The 18,147-nt window shown below is 38.2% G+C and overlaps 1 pseudogene; it reads left to right on the forward strand.

Annotated features, from left to right (window-relative positions):
• Positions 1–12,835, forward strand: part of LOC103090354 (dehydrogenase/reductase SDR family member on chromosome X pseudogene) — a 31,287-nt pseudogene extending 18,452 nt beyond the window's left edge.
• The last annotated feature ends 5,312 nt before the right edge of the window (positions 12,836–18,147 follow it).

The following is an 18,147-nucleotide window of genomic DNA, read 5'->3' on the forward strand; positions in this document are numbered from 1 at the left end:
TGCACTTGCACACAGGAACTTTGCTTACAGTGCTGGCAACCGTCACCCACCTCTGTGTTCTGAGATAACAGTGGTGGCTTGCTTCCACCTCTGGAGCTTGCATATGTGGTGCTCTGTTGTCTGTGAGCACACAGAGCTAGAAGCTCCTATGATGGGCCCGGCCCTCTCCTTGCACACAACAAAAGAGCAGTCCCTTGCCTCTCTGGCTGGCCAAGGCTTTTTCCTGGACACCCTCCCTGCTATCTGTGACATACTAGCCTGCTTAGGCTGTCTTAATGAAGCCAACCCCAGTCCTCTCCCTGGGGTCTGACCTCCAAACCCAAGCCTCAGTATCCAGCCCCCACCCACCCTGGTGGGTGAGCCAACAAGCATCTCAGACTGGTGAGTGCTGGTTGGCCCTAATCCTCTGTGTGGGATTCTCTCCACTTTGCCCTCCACACCGCTATTGCTGCCCTCTCCTCTGAGGCTCCAAAGCTCCCTCCGTTCCCACCAGTGAGGGAACTGCCTAGAATGTGGACACTTTTCCTCCTTCACAGCTCCTACCCAGAGGCTCAGATCCCATTCTGATTCATTTTTCTCTTTTTTTATTTTTCTTTTTTCTTTTTTCTTTTGCCCTACCGAGTTATGTGGAGAATTTCTTGGCTTTTTGGAAGTCTGAGGTCTTCTGCCAGCATTCAGTAGGAGTTGTTCCACACGTAGATGTTTTGTGTGTGTGTGTGTGTGTGTGGTACGCAGGTCTCTCACTGTTGTGGCCTCTCCCATTGCGGAGCACAGGATCCAGGTGCACAGGCTCAGTGGCCATGGCTCATGGGCCCAGCCACTCCATGGCATGTGGGATCCTCCCGGACCGGGGCACGAACCCATGTCCCCTGCATCGGAAGGCAGACTCTCAACCACTGCACCACCAGGGAAGCCCTGTAGATGTATTTTTGATGTATTTGTTCAGAGGAAGGTGTTCTCCATGTCTTATTCCTCTGCCATCTTGAAGCTCTCCTCAATTGCATTTCTATATGCTGGCAGCAAGCAACTGGAATATAAATGTAAAACAATGCAACTTGCAAAACTTCAAAAACCATAAAATATGTAGGAATAAACTTAATCCAAAAATGTACAAAATCTCTATTCTAAAAACTAGAAAACATTGCAGGGAGAAGTTTAAAAGAAATTTAATAAATGAGAGGTACACCATGTTCATGAATTGAAAACTCATGAACTAAGATATTTATTCTCCCAAAGTTGATCTATACATGCACAAGCCAAATCAAGATCCCAGAGGCATTTTTTTCTAGAAATAAGCAGGTTGATTACAAAATATTATAGAGAAATGCAAAGAAGCTGGAATAGCCAAAATAATCTTTTAGAAGAACAAAGCTGAAAGACACAACCTGATTTCAAGACATATTATAAAACTACAGTAACCAAGATAGTGTGGTATTGTCACAAAGACGGGCATATAAATCAATATAATAGGATAGAGAGTCTAGAAATATATCCCTATATTATCCAAATGTATATATGGACAATATATACTTATCCATATATGATTCATTGTCTTTTGAACTTTTTTTTTAACAAATGGTGCTGAAACAATTGGTTACCTATATGAAAAAAAAAAGTGAACCTCAATCCCTATCTCACACCATATAAAATTAATTTGAGAAAATCATAAATCTAAATTAAAAAGACCCATAAACCTTCTAGAGGAAAACAAAGGAGAATATCTTTGCAATCTTGAGAAAAGCAAATATTTTATAGGACACAAAAATCACTAACCGTAAAAGAAAAAATAGTGATAAATTAAGGTCTAACAAAGTTTTAGAAAATACTTCTGCTTTTTAAAGAAATCATTAAGAAAGCAAAAAGCCAAACTATACATATACATGTATATATATATGGCAAAGTACTTATATCAACTTTTTATCCTACAAAACAAAATTTTTTTAGTGGAAAATATGGACAACAGAATCTTTGAAAAAGAAGATGTATGCATAATCAACAAATATATGAAAAGATGTCAACATCAGGAAATACAAGTTTAAAACCACCATGAAATATAATTTCAAACTCATGGGTAAAATTGAAAGCCTAATAATATTGGAAAGAATTTAAAGCAACTAGAACTCTCATACATTGCTGGTGAAAATATAAACTGATACAATCACTTGAAAACAGTTTAGCAGTTTCTTTATGAGGTTAAATTTGCATTTATAACATGATACAGTAGTTCTGCTCTCAGATGTTTACCCAAAAGAAATGAAAACACACGTGCACAAAACACTTAGACAAGTCTATTCATAACAACTTTATTGATATGAGTTAAAAAGAAAAACAGAAACAACCCACATATTCTACCAACTCTAGAATGGACAGATTTTGGTGCATTCTTTCAATGGAAAACTACTCAACAGCAAAAATGAACAAACTACCAAAACACACAAGTGTATAAATCTCAAAAATATCATATTGAAATTAAGAAACCATATACAAAAGAGAAAGGATTGAATAGAAAGAGGAAAGGAAATTTTATAGAGGTGATGAAAGTGTCTGTTATATTATTTGGGGTGGTTTTGTTGCATGGGTGCTTACATTTATCAGAACATATTGAACTGCAGGCTTATAATTTATATACAATAAAGTGAAAAAATTCTTACTCAAAAAAAAAAAACTGACAGCTTTAAGACTACCATCATTTCACATGTATGTTTTGTACACAAAGAGATAAGCCACCCAGATTCCCCTTGGAAAAAGAAAGTGCTACCTTGCTGTGGAGAGTACACCTTCAGATAGTCTCCCAGCCCTCAGCAACAAGCAAATGCCTGAAGGATCTAACTTGCCCAAAGTACTGTCCTTTCTGAGGCAGCCTGCATCCCCTGACAGAGGCCAAAATATAAAGGCCCAATCATTTTGGCCTGACCTGAGCCTCATCCCACTCCCTCATACCCCCCCCCACCCATGGACTCCCTCCCCTGACTGTGTTGGCCACTGCTTTGCTAACTGCGATGCAGGCTTTACTTCTCCCTCCACCCAATCCTGCTTCTTCACCCTTCCTTTTGCAGGTGTTGATCTCTGATACCTATCTTACACCCTAAACTCCATCTCCTTATCTACTTCCAGAGAACCCAACTTGTGACAACTCATGACACCTTGGCATTGCATTCCTGTGGCATTTCTCCAGGAAGTTTCTTGGCCACATGCCTCAAAATCCTTACTTTGGGTACGTTCTACCTAGCTTCCCTTAGCAGAATGTGAGCAGTCCTTCAAGAGGGACTTCCTAAAAACTGATGCATAACAATTTATCTTTTCTGATGGCACATTTGAATCTTTTCTGGCTGCTCTACTTCTATTCAGTCAAGTCAATGTAGCAGGAAATACATGCCACACTCAAACTGGGTAATTGGGAAAAAGAAGGAAAAAAAGTTAATTTATAAAGGTTGGGCAGGCTGTAGGGAAATCAGTGAGGGATAATTCAGTACCTTGAGCCTAACACTAACAGGATGTCATAAAAAAAAAACCCACTGGGCCTGAAATTGTGGAAAAGAGGCATGGTAATTGGAACCAGAGACAAATAGATTTGTGTGAGAAGGGCTGCTGAGATAATTTTGCTGGGAATTACCACAATTTGGAAATCAGTGGGATAATTCAGTACCTTGAGCCTAACACTAACAGGATGTCATAAAAAAAAAACCCACTGGGCCTGAAATTGTGGAAAAGAGGCATGGTAATTGGAACCAGAGACAAATAGATTTGTGTGAGAAGGGCTGCTGAGATAATTTTGCTGGGAATTACCACAATTTGTTCATAACAATTTATAATTATTACATAATTTCAGTAAAATAATAAAAATAATTTCTAAATCTAATTTTACATTAACACTCCTAAATAATTACTTGGCCAGCAGTTTTATGCCAATTATTTTATTCATTCATTCAACAAATATTTATTGAATACCTACTGTGCCAGGCATACATATAGCCAAAATTTTATATTTATATTCAAACTACATTGAGGCTTCATTTAAAGTTTCCATAAGGTATTCTGTAATTACTGGATATTTTTACCACTTGACACATCCATACCACCTATATACATCATAGAATGAAGGCACATTTACCTAGTAAGAATTTATATCATAATTAATTACTTGTGGAATTGTTATACTAAGTCATTATTCTTGACACACTCAAATATATTTTTGTGAATGATTTGTGTGAGTACTCAAGTACATTTCAGATATAAGGTGAGAAAAAGTACTATGTAATAAAATACTCAATGCAAAGAGGCAAACAACAAGGAACAGAACTATTCAAACACGTACTTTGAAAATCAAAGTCATTATTACAATAATGAAAAACTGAAAACCTCTGCCATCTATTGGGTCCTCTAGGAAGCAGATGACCAGGAGAAGGTAGACAAGCAAAAGGAAGCAGAAGTAGACAAGAAAAGTCTTCAGACTGTGATGCAGTTCTGAAACTTGTGAAGAGATGGAGAAGGACTGAGCAGTGAGTAGGAAAAGCCTCAGACAGGTGTGGCTCTGCAAAAATCTCATTTTGCCCACTAAGAGCTCTAGAGCAGAGATTGCTGGTAGAAGAGTCCAGTGTTGGGCAGAAAGGGTCAAGCCATGTTACCCCCACTGGGTTCAGCCATCACCTGGGGCTGCCTGGGAAGACGGAGTGGCTGCAGTTCAAATGCTGTGATAGATTCAGAAGGTGCTACAGTTGGAAACTGTCAGCTAATTGCACTCTTCACAACTGATCAGCACATTTTTTTCTTAAAGGAATATCTAAGCAGTGGAACTCCATGGCCACCACTCTCTATTCCACTCATGGAGCAATTGGTAAATGGGTTTCATGCTATTGATCCCATCTGCAGCCACATCCCTGCCCCACGACCATTCTATTTCAGGTCAGGGTGACCAGTGGCAAGGCTGGCTAACATCAAAACATTTTATCTACTCTATTATTCATTGCCTCACCCATGATGGGTACTTGCTTCCTGGTGGGCATTATCTATGATATAAAATCTTCATACTTTATACCCAATCCCATATATCCATTCACAATTCTATCTCAAACTTCCTTGTATACAATCTTTCAGTTCTTTTCCCTTTGGGCTTTTGACCAACCAGCCAGATCATTCACCACTGTCCAGATTTTCCCAGCCACTGTCTTTCAAGTCCACCCTTCAATGTGGCTATAGTGTACCAGGCATCCATTTTTGTATTGTATCCACATACCACACCAACCAATCCATAAACCAAGCTTGGGCTCCTTTAACTAGTTGTACATGACTCCCAACATGGCCACAAGTGCAAGCTAACAAATGATGTTAACACCAACCTTGAAAGTGACATGGGGTCTGGGATACTGTTGATTCACAAACTGACCCCCATACATGAAGGGCAAAGAGAGACCAAAGTAAGAGCGAGCAACTCCAGATTGACAGGTGGCAGGGCTGGGGTGTTTTTTTTTAAGATTTATTTCTTATTTATTTTATTTATTTTTGGCTGCATCGGGTCTTAGTTGTGGTGCACAGTATCTTCGTCGAGGCATGCAGGATCTTTCATTGTTGTGCACAGGCTTCTCTCTAGTTGTGGTATGCGGGTTTTCTCTTCTCTAGTTGTGGTGCGCGTGTTCCAGAGCGTGTGGGCTCTGTAGTTTGTGGCATGCAGGCTTTCTAGTTGAGGCGCGCGAGCTCAGTTTTTTTTTTAATTTTTGGCTGTGCCTCGAGGAATGTGGGATATTAGTTCCCCAACCAGGGATCAAACCCATGTCCCCTGCATTGGAAGCAGAGAGTCTTAACTACTAGACCACCAGGGAAGTTCTGATAGGTGGTAGTTTTAATCAGCAAAAGAACTAACATATGAGGCTTGTCTTGGGCAGTCTCAAGATGAATATATCTCCACACCTGCCTGCCAGAATCTTAAAAGTTTATATAGAGGCCTTAACTGGATTCAGTCATGTATTCTGTCCAGATAATCTCAACAACACCTAACTCTTTCAGGACTATGTCCTTGAAAGAGCTGCTACCATAGGAATAGTAGGAGGAACATACACTCTAAGGACAGGGAAAGGGTAAGGAACCTCTGATTTCCCAGATCCAGCTCACAGGTCAAACAGTGGTCACGTCCTTTTGATAACCTCCTCCAAATGCTACCTGCAACTGACTCATGTGCTCTCCAGCTTAGGATCAATTCTGGATGTGCCATTTCCATTTTAAGATAAACTGCTGCTGGGCCCACTCAATATTAAGACTGGTAGATCCAAGAGGATCCATTATAATGGTAGATCCATTACAATCTTACAATGGCCAGTTGTGGAAGTATGGTCATTTGATGAAAACAATAAAGTGTTTGTACTTTACCAGGGTCTAGTAATACACCAGGAGATGTTTCTTGAAAGGCGTAAAACTGTGTGCTGCAGAAGACATGGTCCTCCTCCAGAAACCCAGGGGCTTGCATTTTAATTATCCTACTGGGTTTGCCATAAACTCCATACTGCATCTTTTCCCACAACTGACATATCCAGTATCATAGTGTCAGCCAAATCATATGGCCTAGGCAGCAGAGCTAATTACACCAGAGCCTGGTCCTAATGCAGAAACAATTCCTGCCCAGACCCTACTCAAATCTGGCAGCCTTCTGAGTCACTCAGTGCATGGTCTAGAATACAACTACTAAGTATGGAATGTGCTGCCCTCAAAACTGAAGAGACTCAACAGATACTATACTTCTTTATTTGTGGTAGAGGATGCAAGATATTCTGTAGGATGTTCAGATGGTACAGATCTCTTTTGACTATATTATGACAGAGAGCCCTATGGCAACACTCATGTAAATTTTTGCCCATTCCATGTGAATGCAAATAGTTTCTGATACTTTTTCCTGACTGGGATAGAAAAGAACACATTTGCCAAATCAGTGTCTACATACCATATGCGGAGGCCTTATTAACATACTCTAGCAATGATTCCACACCCAGCACAGCAGCCATAGTAGGGACTAATACTTAGTTGAGCTTGTAGCAACCTATAATCTCTTTTGAGGATCCATCCAGCTGCTTCAGGAAAAAAACAGGTGAATTAAAGACATAGATGATGGGAACCACCACCCCTGCATCCTTATGATCCTTAGTGGTGGGAATAACCTCTGTTATATTTCCTGACATGTGAGATGTAATATTGTTTTTATTTACTATCTTGGCAGAAAGTAGAGGTCAGAGAGGAATGTATTCAGTTTTAGAGGCTCTCACTTGGTCTTCCCCACTACAGGCCAAGGTCTAGTCTGGTAGTTACACCAGCTGCTATGTATATCAATGCCATTAATACACTCCTGAACTAAGGAAATGGTCATGAGATTCCTCAGTCTTGGACTCAGTAGACCTACTGCAAGCTGAAACTTGGCCACAACTCCATTTATTACCCAATAGGGAACCACAGTGGTGCTTCTGATCTCCAGGTATCAATGTCAACTCAAATTCTGTGTCCAAGATTCCTCAGAACATCTAGTGCACTGTCATCCAAGTAAATAGCCATAGGTTCTTTCAGGAAAAGATCAATCAAATGAAGGATCAACATAGTGTATATTTTATTGTAGTATTGCAGGATCCTTTTCTGGGGGTAGGGTGGCCAGATTTAGCAAATAAAATACAGGATACTCAATTAAATTTGAATTTCAGATAAACAATGAATAACATTTAGCCTAAGTATTTCCCAAATATCATATGGGACATACTTATACTAACATACTATTCATTGTTTCTCTGAAATTCAAATTTAACTGGGCATCCACTATTTTAGCTAGCAACTCTGTCCTGACCACCTCTTCAGTCAACAGATTCCAGGTCTGAGAAATGGATTAGGTCCAGGTCTTGGACAAGATATTATGTTGGAGCAGGGGGTGACTGACTTCAGTCTCCTGCTCATGTATTCTTGCCTGCTTCTGCTTTTAGCGTGTAGGGCAAAACCTGTTTTGCCCTTGGTGACACGATGTTCTTTAATCCTCTCCACAATTCCCTCAAGGTCAAGCCATTTTGATGACTGCTCTTCAACCTTACTGACCCTTATGGTAATTGTGATCACTCAGCTTCTGGAAGCTAAACACTACCAACCTCTATTGCTTTGTGGCCCCGTTATTTCCACTGCAATTAATAAGTCCAGCTCTATGACCACTTTTCCTACTGTCAACCCTGGCCTGCAGAGAAGTCACTGCAACAGTTTTACGTGATGCTGATTTCCTCTCATCAGTAGCTTCCTGATTGTGAATGCATCCCTTGGGCCCTTCAGTGAAATAAAATAATTCTCTGTCAGATCTTCTGGCCTCACATGACATATCCATTTGCACATGTCTCTTTTCCTGCATCTTTTAATGCTTTCGTACAGATAGTCAATTACAAAATTGGATTTATGTATTCTATTATAAAACTGGGTAAACAGGTACATATATTTGCACTTCAAAGTTACTTAGAGTATGTTACCAAATGTTGGCACTGAGCGATGAGATTATGGGAGACTTTTTTTCCTTTATGTTTTTACATATTTTATAAGATCTTTTTTCAGAATAAGAAAAATAATTTTTTTAACACTTAAGTTTACCAGTTTATTATAAAGGATATTACAAAAGATACAAATGATCAGCTAGATGAAAAGGCACATAGGGTGAGGTCTAAAAGGGTCCTGAGCACAGAAACTTCTGTCCCTATGGAGTTAGGGTGCACCAACCTCACAGCATATGGGTGTATTCACCAACCCAGAAGCTCTATAGTTTAGAAATTTTTACAGAGGCTTTGTCACATGTAGGCATGATAGTTTACTAACTCACTCTCCAGCCCCTCTCCCCTCCCCTGAGGGTAGGGGTAAGGCTGAAAGTTCACACCTTGGTCTTGCCAGCGACCAGCCCTTTTGCTGACACTAACTAGGGGCCCCCAGTCACCAGTCATTTCATTAGCTTACAAAAAGACATTCTTATCACTACGGTGATAAGAAAAATAACTTTTAAACAATAAAGGTGATGACAAAATTAAGAGCATCGGAAAGGATACAGATACCCTTGAGCAGGATGAAGCATTTCTTTCCATTGTCCATAGTTTCCATGACTATGCTGAGTTTCAGGTACTATATAGACTGAAGCAGTTTGATGGGCATAAATACAATAGATGTCCAAAAAAATAAAAAAAACCTAGGAGACCATTTGTGGCACTGTTGTATAGGAGCTAAAAAATTAAAAGCCCACCAAACTAAAGTAGTATTTTTAAAATTGAAGCCAGGCTATAATTCTCAGAAAATTCAATCAGTTTTCATTCTTATCTGGAATTACATCATGGCTTCTCCCACTTTAACAGGACTAAATTGGACTATTCAAGTAAAAAGTAGGTAGAGCTTTTTCAATTTTATGCAATATGAACAGATTCCCTATTATTGATTTTTTTTCAAATTGCAGATCTAAATTCATGATTTGAAAACGTACTGGCAGGCACAAGTATTGACTGCATTCTTCTTAATACACTGTATTTAACTGTTTCAGAAAAATGGAGGAGTCACAAGACTCATATACCAAATACCAGCAGAAACTCTTTTTTTCCAGCCACTCATCTTTATTTTATAATGTGTCCAAGATACCAGAAAATTACTCTAAGAGAACCAGAAAAACAATGAGGGGACCTGCACCAGAATCATATATAGCCACTGGATTCTCTATATTTCTCCTGGGTCATTCTTCCTGGGAGTTTGTAACCAAGATCTCACATAGCCAGACCCGATCACATCAGCCTTCACCACATAACGGAATTCATTATCACAGCGGACACCAAAATGCATATAATCATGGTAATGCTACACAATATTATTTCTTCCTGCCTCACCTGGTTTTCAGAAACCTGAATCAGTCACCGCAATGAGTTAGTTCTCCTCAAAATAAAAATGTCTCCAGAACTTGCCCTCTTTGCTCCATCCCCATCATTACTATTACTGCAGTGTAAGACTTTAGAGTTGGACAGTTTGGGGTTCAAGTTCTAGTTCTCATGTCTGACTTTTGACAAGTTACCTAACCTCTTTGAGAAGGTACTTAGCCTGGATTTCATCATCTATAAAATGAGAATATCTCCTATATGGCATATTTATAAAGATAAAAGATTATGTATAGTAAGTACTTAGCATTATAAGTAGTACAAAGTAGCTGCTCAATAAAATGGTGGTTAACTTTGTTTCCTACCTTAATGTCTAATCCAGCCTTTATTATATGATATCCTCCTAACGGGACCCTGTGTCTTCAGTCTTTTTCCTCTTCATCCTCGTCCTCTCTGTTTTTGCCAAAACTTCTATATTTAAAAAAACCAATCACAACATATCCCTATTGAAAATTTATGTCACATTGTTTGTAAGATCTACTCTCAAATCCTTAGGTTACCATAAAATGTCTTTATGGTTTGACTCTCATTTTTTCCACTCCTGTCATTCTTTGAGCCAAAGGCAACATTTGAACATTCACTATATGCTAGGTATAGTGGATATGGTGGGAAGCAAGACCCACATTCACCCATATTTACAGAGCATATTTAATAGTCACTATCAAGTATTAAGTCTTTCCTGAACAGAATATTTATCCACAACATTTTTTACCCCATTCAAGGAGGTATAAATATTCATGCCTTCAAATATCAAATAGGAGATACCCCCATACAGTCAAAGATGAGGAAAGGGATCAAATCTGATTGAAGGAGAACTCAGAGGAAAGGAAGACAAAAATTAAAATGTTAAATTTAGCCTCTGGTTTAAGTTTTAATACTAGCAAGAGAGAAAAGGTGATACAGGAGCCAATAGAGCTATGCACAGCTGGAGGAGAGTTCAAGTCCATTAGAGGTGATTATCAGACAGACCTTCTAGACAAACTGTCATTAGGGCAGGGTCTTAAATGTGGGTAGAATTTCTACAACTAGAGGAGGTGGAAGGACTTTTCAACCAGTGGGAAGAGCATCAAGCCAGGCCAATCACCTTGCCAGCCAAGTTTTAAATTACTATCAGAGAAACATTGTTCAAGTGATAATCTTTAGGATTACTCAGCTACAAGAATTCTGATTGTCTTAAAACAGCCATCCTCAAACTTTGGTGTGAGTCAGCATCACCTGGGTTCATTGAAGTATACTAAGGTCTGAACCTGTTTTTGCAAATTTTCCCAGGTGATTCTGATACACACAAAATATTGAGAACTACTGTCTTTAAAGAGCTAAGCCAATTCTTTTCAAAGTGTGATCTATGATCAGCAGCAGCATCACCTGGAGGCTAGTTATAAATGCAGGAAATAAGAACCCACTTCAGACCTACTGAATGAAAATTTGTGTATTAAGATCTTCATGTGATTCATATGAACATTTAACTTTAAGAAAAACCGGTCTAAACCAGTGACTCTTAACCCTAGCTTCACATCAGAAGTTGGCACTAGGAACTTTAAAAATTACTGATACCTGGATCTCACCCTCAGGTTTTTATTTAATTTGTATGGATGTGACCTGGATGTGAGTTTTAGGTGCTTCCTAGGTGATCTTAATAGGCAGTAAAATTTGCAAATCACTGATCTAAGCAATTTCCAGGTGCTCCTGATTCTTTGTAAGTATACTAAACTAACATGGGCTCCTTGATAATTTTTATAATTAGCCCCATAAAACCAAAGGAAATCTAACTTAAGAAATTTTAGTTAAATTATAAAATATTAGAATAAATTAATCTTTTCACTAACGTCATTTTACGAATACACACACATGCTTAGTTTATATGTTATAGAAGGAAGCAATAGAATAAAACCATGTATCATAAATGGAAGCTCTTCAAGTTATAGAAGTGTTCAGGTCCAAAATTCAGCAGCTCATTGCAAAAGTTTCTGTTGCTTAATTAGTTGGGGACATTGGGGAAAAAAAATAGAGGGGCTCCCCTAACTAATAAGGTTCTGACATTTAAAAGATGGTATTTTGAACCTTAGAAGTCAATAATACTTGCGTATAGACCGTGTCCAAATTGTCCTAAAATTAGAACTAGCACATATAATTTAGTTTGATTTTACAATTAAAGACTCATTCTAATGATACCATATACTTTAAAAGTCATAAAACATCATTACAATATTGAGTGTATCATTGATTAACATGGTTTCTAACAGTTTAGGGTTTTTTAATGTATTTTTTTTATTTTAAAATTTATTTAAAAAATGAAATAAAAGTCATAAAATTAATGACTTTTTATAGCTCTGAAATAGACATAAAAAGACCCAAAAAAAGTCTTGGTACAAGAAAATTATATGGGTGAAATTGAATTTAATCTATGGGTTTAATATGCTATTCCATCTTTTATAAATTATTTAATCACCTGTGACCAGTAATATTTATGATTATATTGCCATCTGCTGGTGAATAATTTAAGCTTATCCTATAATGATGTTTTAAAGTAAACTTGACTTTTTGCTACTGCTTTCAGTGAATGTATGTTTCACATTAAAATTTAAAACTTCATAAAAGAAAATCTTTGAACCATCATATAAACCGCAACATAATTAAGGCATATTACAAAATACGTTTTGGGAAAATTCACAAACTGAGGATTTGTGAGGAATATTGATTTACATGCAGGTTTTGGTCCATTGTCATCCTCGGTTCTAAGACTGCAGGATAGAGTGAGCCTGGGCCGTGGGGCCAGGGTCGCCCTGAGCCGGTTCCTGGGCCCATTCTACCGCGAGCTGGTCAGAAACTGCATTCCCATGTCGGGCACATGGTGCCCCTGGGCACCATGGGGTGGTGTGGGCCACCGCCTGGCAGCTGATCCTGGACTGGGTGTTCTACATCAACGGCAAGTTTAAGGATGATTAATTAAATCAATCCCCCTGAAGCCCTTCTGGTATCTGGTGGTGCTGCCTCCTTCCATCTGCCTGTGGAACAGCCCAACCTCTCAGGATGGACCTTGATGAAACCCACAGCGCGACTTAGACTTTCGAGGATTTTGACAATAGTTTTGGTTTGTGAATGCACACAGCATTAAACTTCGCTCTGAAACTTGAAAAAAACAGAAAAGAAAAGAAAAAAAAGAAAAGACTTCAGGATACTTAAGCATGTCACTAAAGCCAAGGTTAGGTTATCAACAACCAGGAATAGAGATGTGTTATTTGGCAAAGGTATTAAAATCAGAGAAAGCAGACATGTCCAGAATTCTTGGGAATCTTGAAAGTGCAATGCGCACATAATTACAACCAGTGGCAAAACAGAAAGAAGGCAGAGAGAAAAGGCATGTGATTACACATATGATACACCTATATTAAGAGGAATGTTAAGACATGTAGAGAAAAATATAGGTCATTCTACCCCTCTGGATGTGGTTGGACTTCTGCTCCTAAAGAAATAAGTATATGGAATCCCTTCCAGTCCATTGTGGCTCTGGTGAAGAGCAACCTAATGCTTGAAATGGGAACAGCTTTGGGAGTGTGCCTTGACTTTTCTCCCTGCAGAGGCCTTGGGTATTTCTCCAGTTTCTGCCCTAACCCACAGAGAAGAGAGAACCTTAGCCAAGGCTTTAGGCTTGGGGCAGGGGTGCTGGGCTCCAGCTGGGTGATGGCCCTTCTGTACCAGAAGATGGTTGCCTGCAGAGGGGACACTGCTGCCTCTCTCTCCCTCTCCATACTGCATCAAGAAAGCGCTGTACACTGTACGCCTTCTCCTTTACCTGCCTCTTCCTTCCTGACCAAAAAAAAACTGTATGCGGAACCCAAAGAAGGGGCCAACATGTGTTTCAGCTTCCTAAAAATAGGACCACTCTTTTAGACTTCCACTTATCTCTTAGACAAGGCACTTCCAGCATTGCTAGTGGTACAGAGACACCTGCACAGACTATATTGCATACCAAATGGCACCAGTGTAACATTATGAATAATGAATTATCTTTAGAAACAAAGCATGGGCAGCTGTTAGTGTTTATGACCAGTTTTTATACCAATAGTATGCAGTATAGTCTGATGCAAGTCACTTCATCTCTGTTTTCTCTCTATGAAATTAAGGAGTTGACCAGACTAAGAAAGGCAACTAGGTTTCATGGTGTGATGGTTAATTTTATATGTCAACTTGGCTAGGTCACAGTACTCAGATATTTGGTCAAACTTTATCCTAGATATTTGTGTGAAGGTATTTTTTAAATGATATTAACATTTAGATCATTCAAACATTTTGGGTAAATCTCATTACCCTCCATAATGTGGGTGGGCCTCATCCAATCAGTTGAAGGCCTTAATAGAAAGTGAGGGAGGTCTCCTAATGGCTCTGTTTCTCTGGGGAACCCTGAGTAATACACATGGTAATGGATTTATTTTAACTTAGGTTACAAAGAATGTTCATTTATAGGTTAAAATGAGACATATTATTCCCTAATACTATTCCCCCATCAAGGGGAAATGACAAGCCAAATTAGTCATCAGAAAAGTAGATTGATGGCTTTGAAGAATAAAATATTCTTGGCACTTGATATTGTGGTGAAGTTATTCTGCTATATAGTACACATTTGCCCTTTTTTTGTTACTTGATCAGCATCTGGGAGGTTGTGGCCAAGAACCCTAAAATTCACCCTAAAAGTCATGTTCTTGTAGCCCTGCTATAGTCTTCACCAGCTGAGGGTAGGCATGACTCACACTTTTTTTTTTTATTCTTTTTATACAGCAGATTCTTATTAGTTATCTATTTTAAACATATTAGTGTATATATGCCAATCCCAAACTCCCAACTCATCCCACCACCACCACTGCCCCCCGCTTTCCCCCCTTGGTGTCCATACATTTGTTCTCTACATCTGTGTCTCTATTTCTGCCTTGCCAACTGGTACATCTGTAACATTTTTCTAGATTCCACATATATGCCTTAATATATGATATTTGTTTTTCTTTTTCTGACTTACTTCACTTTATATGATGGTCTATAGGTCCATCCACATCTCTACAAATGACCCAATTTTGTTCCTTTCTTTGGTTAATATTCCACTGTCTATATGTACCACGTCTTCTTTATCCATTTGTCTGTCAGTGGACATTTAGGTTGCTTCCATGACCTGGCTATTGCAAATGTTGCTGCAATGAACATTGGGGTGCATGTGCCTTTTTGAATTATGGTTTTCTCTGGTTATATGCCCAGTAGTAGGATTGCTGAGTCATATGGTAATTCTATTTTTAGTTTTTTAAGGAACCTCCATACTGTTCTCCATAGTGGCTGTATCAGTTTACATTCCCACCAACAGTGCAAGAGGGTTCCCTTTTCTCCACACCCTCTAGAGCATTTGTTGTTTGTACATTTTCTGATGATGCCCATTCTAACTGGTGTGAAGTGATACATCTTTGTAGTTTTGATTTGCATTTCTCTAATAATTAGTGATGTTGAGAAGCTTTTCATGTGCTTCTTGGCCATCTGTATGTCTTCTTCGTAGAAATGTCTATTTAGGTCTTCTGCCCATTTTTTGATTGGGTTGGGGTTTTTTTAATACTGAGCTGCATGAGCTGTTTGTATATTTTGGAGATCAATCCTTTGTGTGTTGATTCATTTGCAAATATTTTCTACCATTCTGAGGGTTGTCTTTTCTTCTTGTTTATAGTTTCCTTAATTTTTCTTTCTGATCTTTTGTTGTTAGTGTATAAGAATGCAAGGGGTTTCTATGCATTAATTTTCTATCCTGCAACTTAACCAAATTCATTGATTAGCTCTAGCAGTTTTCTGGTGGCATCTTTAGGATTCTCTATGTAGAGTACCATGTCATCTGCAAACAGTGACAGTTTTACTTCTTCTTTTCCAATTTGTATTCCTTTATTTCTTTTTCTTCTCTGATTGCCTTGGCTAAAATTTCCAAAACTATGTTGAAAAGTAGTGGTGAGACTGACACCCTTGTCTTGTTCTGATCTTAGAAGAAATGCTTTCAGTTTTTCACCATTGAGAATGATGTTGGCTGTGGGGATGTAATATATGACCTTTATTTTGTTGACGTAGGTTCCCTCTATGCCCACTTTCTGAAGAGTTTTTATCAAAAATGGGTATTGAATTTTGTCAAAAGCTTTTTCTGCATCTATTGAGAAGATCATATGGTTTTTATTCTTCAATATGTTAATATGGTGTATCACATTGATTGATTTGCATATATTGAAGAATCCTTGCATCCTTGGGATAAATCCCACTTGATCATGGTGTATGACCTTTTTAATGTGTTGTTGGATTCTGTTTGCTAGTATTTTGTTGAGGAATTTTGCTTCTATGTTCATCAGTGTTATTAGCCTGTCTAGTTTTGGTATCAGGGTGATTGTGGCCTTGTAGAATGAGTTTGGGAGTGTTCCTTACCCTGCAATTTTTTGGAAGAGTTTGAGAAGGATGGTTGTTAGCTCTTCTCTAAACATTTGATAGAATTCACCTGGGAAGCCATCTGGATCTGGACTTTTGTTTGTTGGAAGATTTTTAATCATAGTTTCAATTTCATTACTTGTGACTGGTCTGTTCATATTTTGTATTTTTTCCTGGTTCAGTCTTGGAAGCTTATACCTTTCTAATAACTTGTCCATTTCTTCCAGGTAGTCCATTTTATTGGCACAGAGTTGCTTGTAGTAGTCTTTTATCATCCTTTGTATTTCTGCAGTGTTCATTGTAGCTTCTCCTTTTCATTTCTAACTGTATTGATTTGAGTCCTCTCCCTCTTTTTCTTGATGAGTCTGGCTAAATGTTTATCAATTTTGTTTGTCTTCTCAAAGAACCAGCTTTTAGTTTTATTGATCTTTGCTATTGTTTCTATTTCATTTATTTCTGCTCTGATCTTTATGATTTCTTCTTCTAACTTTGAGTTTTGTTTGTTCTTCTCTCTCTAGGTCCTTTAGGTGTAAGGTTAGATTACTTATTTGAGATTTTTCTTATTTTTTTGTGCTGGGATTGTATTGCTATAAACTTCCCTCTTAGAACTGCTTTTGCTGCATCCCATAGGTTTTGGATTGTCGTGTTTTCATTGTCATTTGTCTCTAGATTTTTTTTATTACTTCTTTCATTTCTTCAGTGATCCCTTGGTTATTTAGTAATGTACTGTTTAGCCTCCATGTGTTTGTGTTTTTTACGTTTCTTTCCCTGTAATTGATTTCTAATCTCATAGTGTTGTGGTCTGAAAAGATGCTTGATATGATTTCAACTCTCTTAATTTTGCCAAGGCTTGATTTGTGACCCAAGATGTGAGCTATCCTGAAGAATGTTTCATGTGCACTTGAGAAAAATGTGTAATCTGCTGCTTCCAGATGGAATGTCCTATAAATATCAATTAAATCTATCTGGTCTATTGTGTCATTAAAGCTTGTGTTTCCTAATTAATTTTCTGTCTGGATGATCTGTCCATTGTTGTAAGTGAGGTGTTAAAGTCCCCCACTATTATTGTGTTACTGTCAATTTCCTCTTTTATAGCTGTTAGCAGTTCCTTATATATTGTGGTACTTCTATGTTGGGTGCATATAGATTTATAATTGTTATATCTTCTTCTTGGATTAATCCCTTGATCATTATGTAGTGTCCTTCCTTGTCTCTTGTAACATTCTTTTTCAAAAGTCTATTTTATCTAATATGGGTATTGTTCCTCCAGCTTTCTTTTGATTTCCGTTTGCATGGAATATCTTTTTCCATCCCCTCATTTTCAGTCTGTATGTGTCCCTAGTCTGAAGTGGGTCTCTTGTAGATAGCATATATATGAGTCTTGTTTTTGTATCCATTCAGCGAGCCTGTATCTTTTGGTTGGAGTGTTTAATCCATTTACACTTAAGGTAATTACCAATATGTATGTTCCTATTGCCATTTTCTTAATTGTTTTGGGTTTGTTTTTGTAGGTCCTTTTCTTCTCTTTTGTTTCCCACTTAGAGAATTTCCTTTTGCATTTGTTGTAGAGCTGGTTTGGTGGTGCTGAATTCTCTTAGCTTTTGCTTGTCTGTAAATCTTTTGATTTCTCCATTGAATCTGAATGAGATCCTTGCCAGGTAGAGTAATCTTGGTTGTAGTTTCTTCCTTTTTATCACTTTAAATATATCATGCCACTCCTTTCTGGCTTGTAGAGTTTCTGCTGAGAAATCAGCTGTTAACCTTATGAGAGTTCCTTTATACGTTATTTGTTGTTTTTCCCTTGATGCTTTCAATA

Source organism: Lipotes vexillifer, unplaced genomic scaffold, assembly GCF_000442215.2.
Source record: "Lipotes vexillifer unplaced genomic scaffold, Lipotes_vexillifer_v1.1 scaffold593, whole genome shotgun sequence".
In the NCBI taxonomy this organism is placed as follows: Eukaryota; Metazoa; Chordata; class Mammalia; order Artiodactyla; family Lipotidae; genus Lipotes; species Lipotes vexillifer.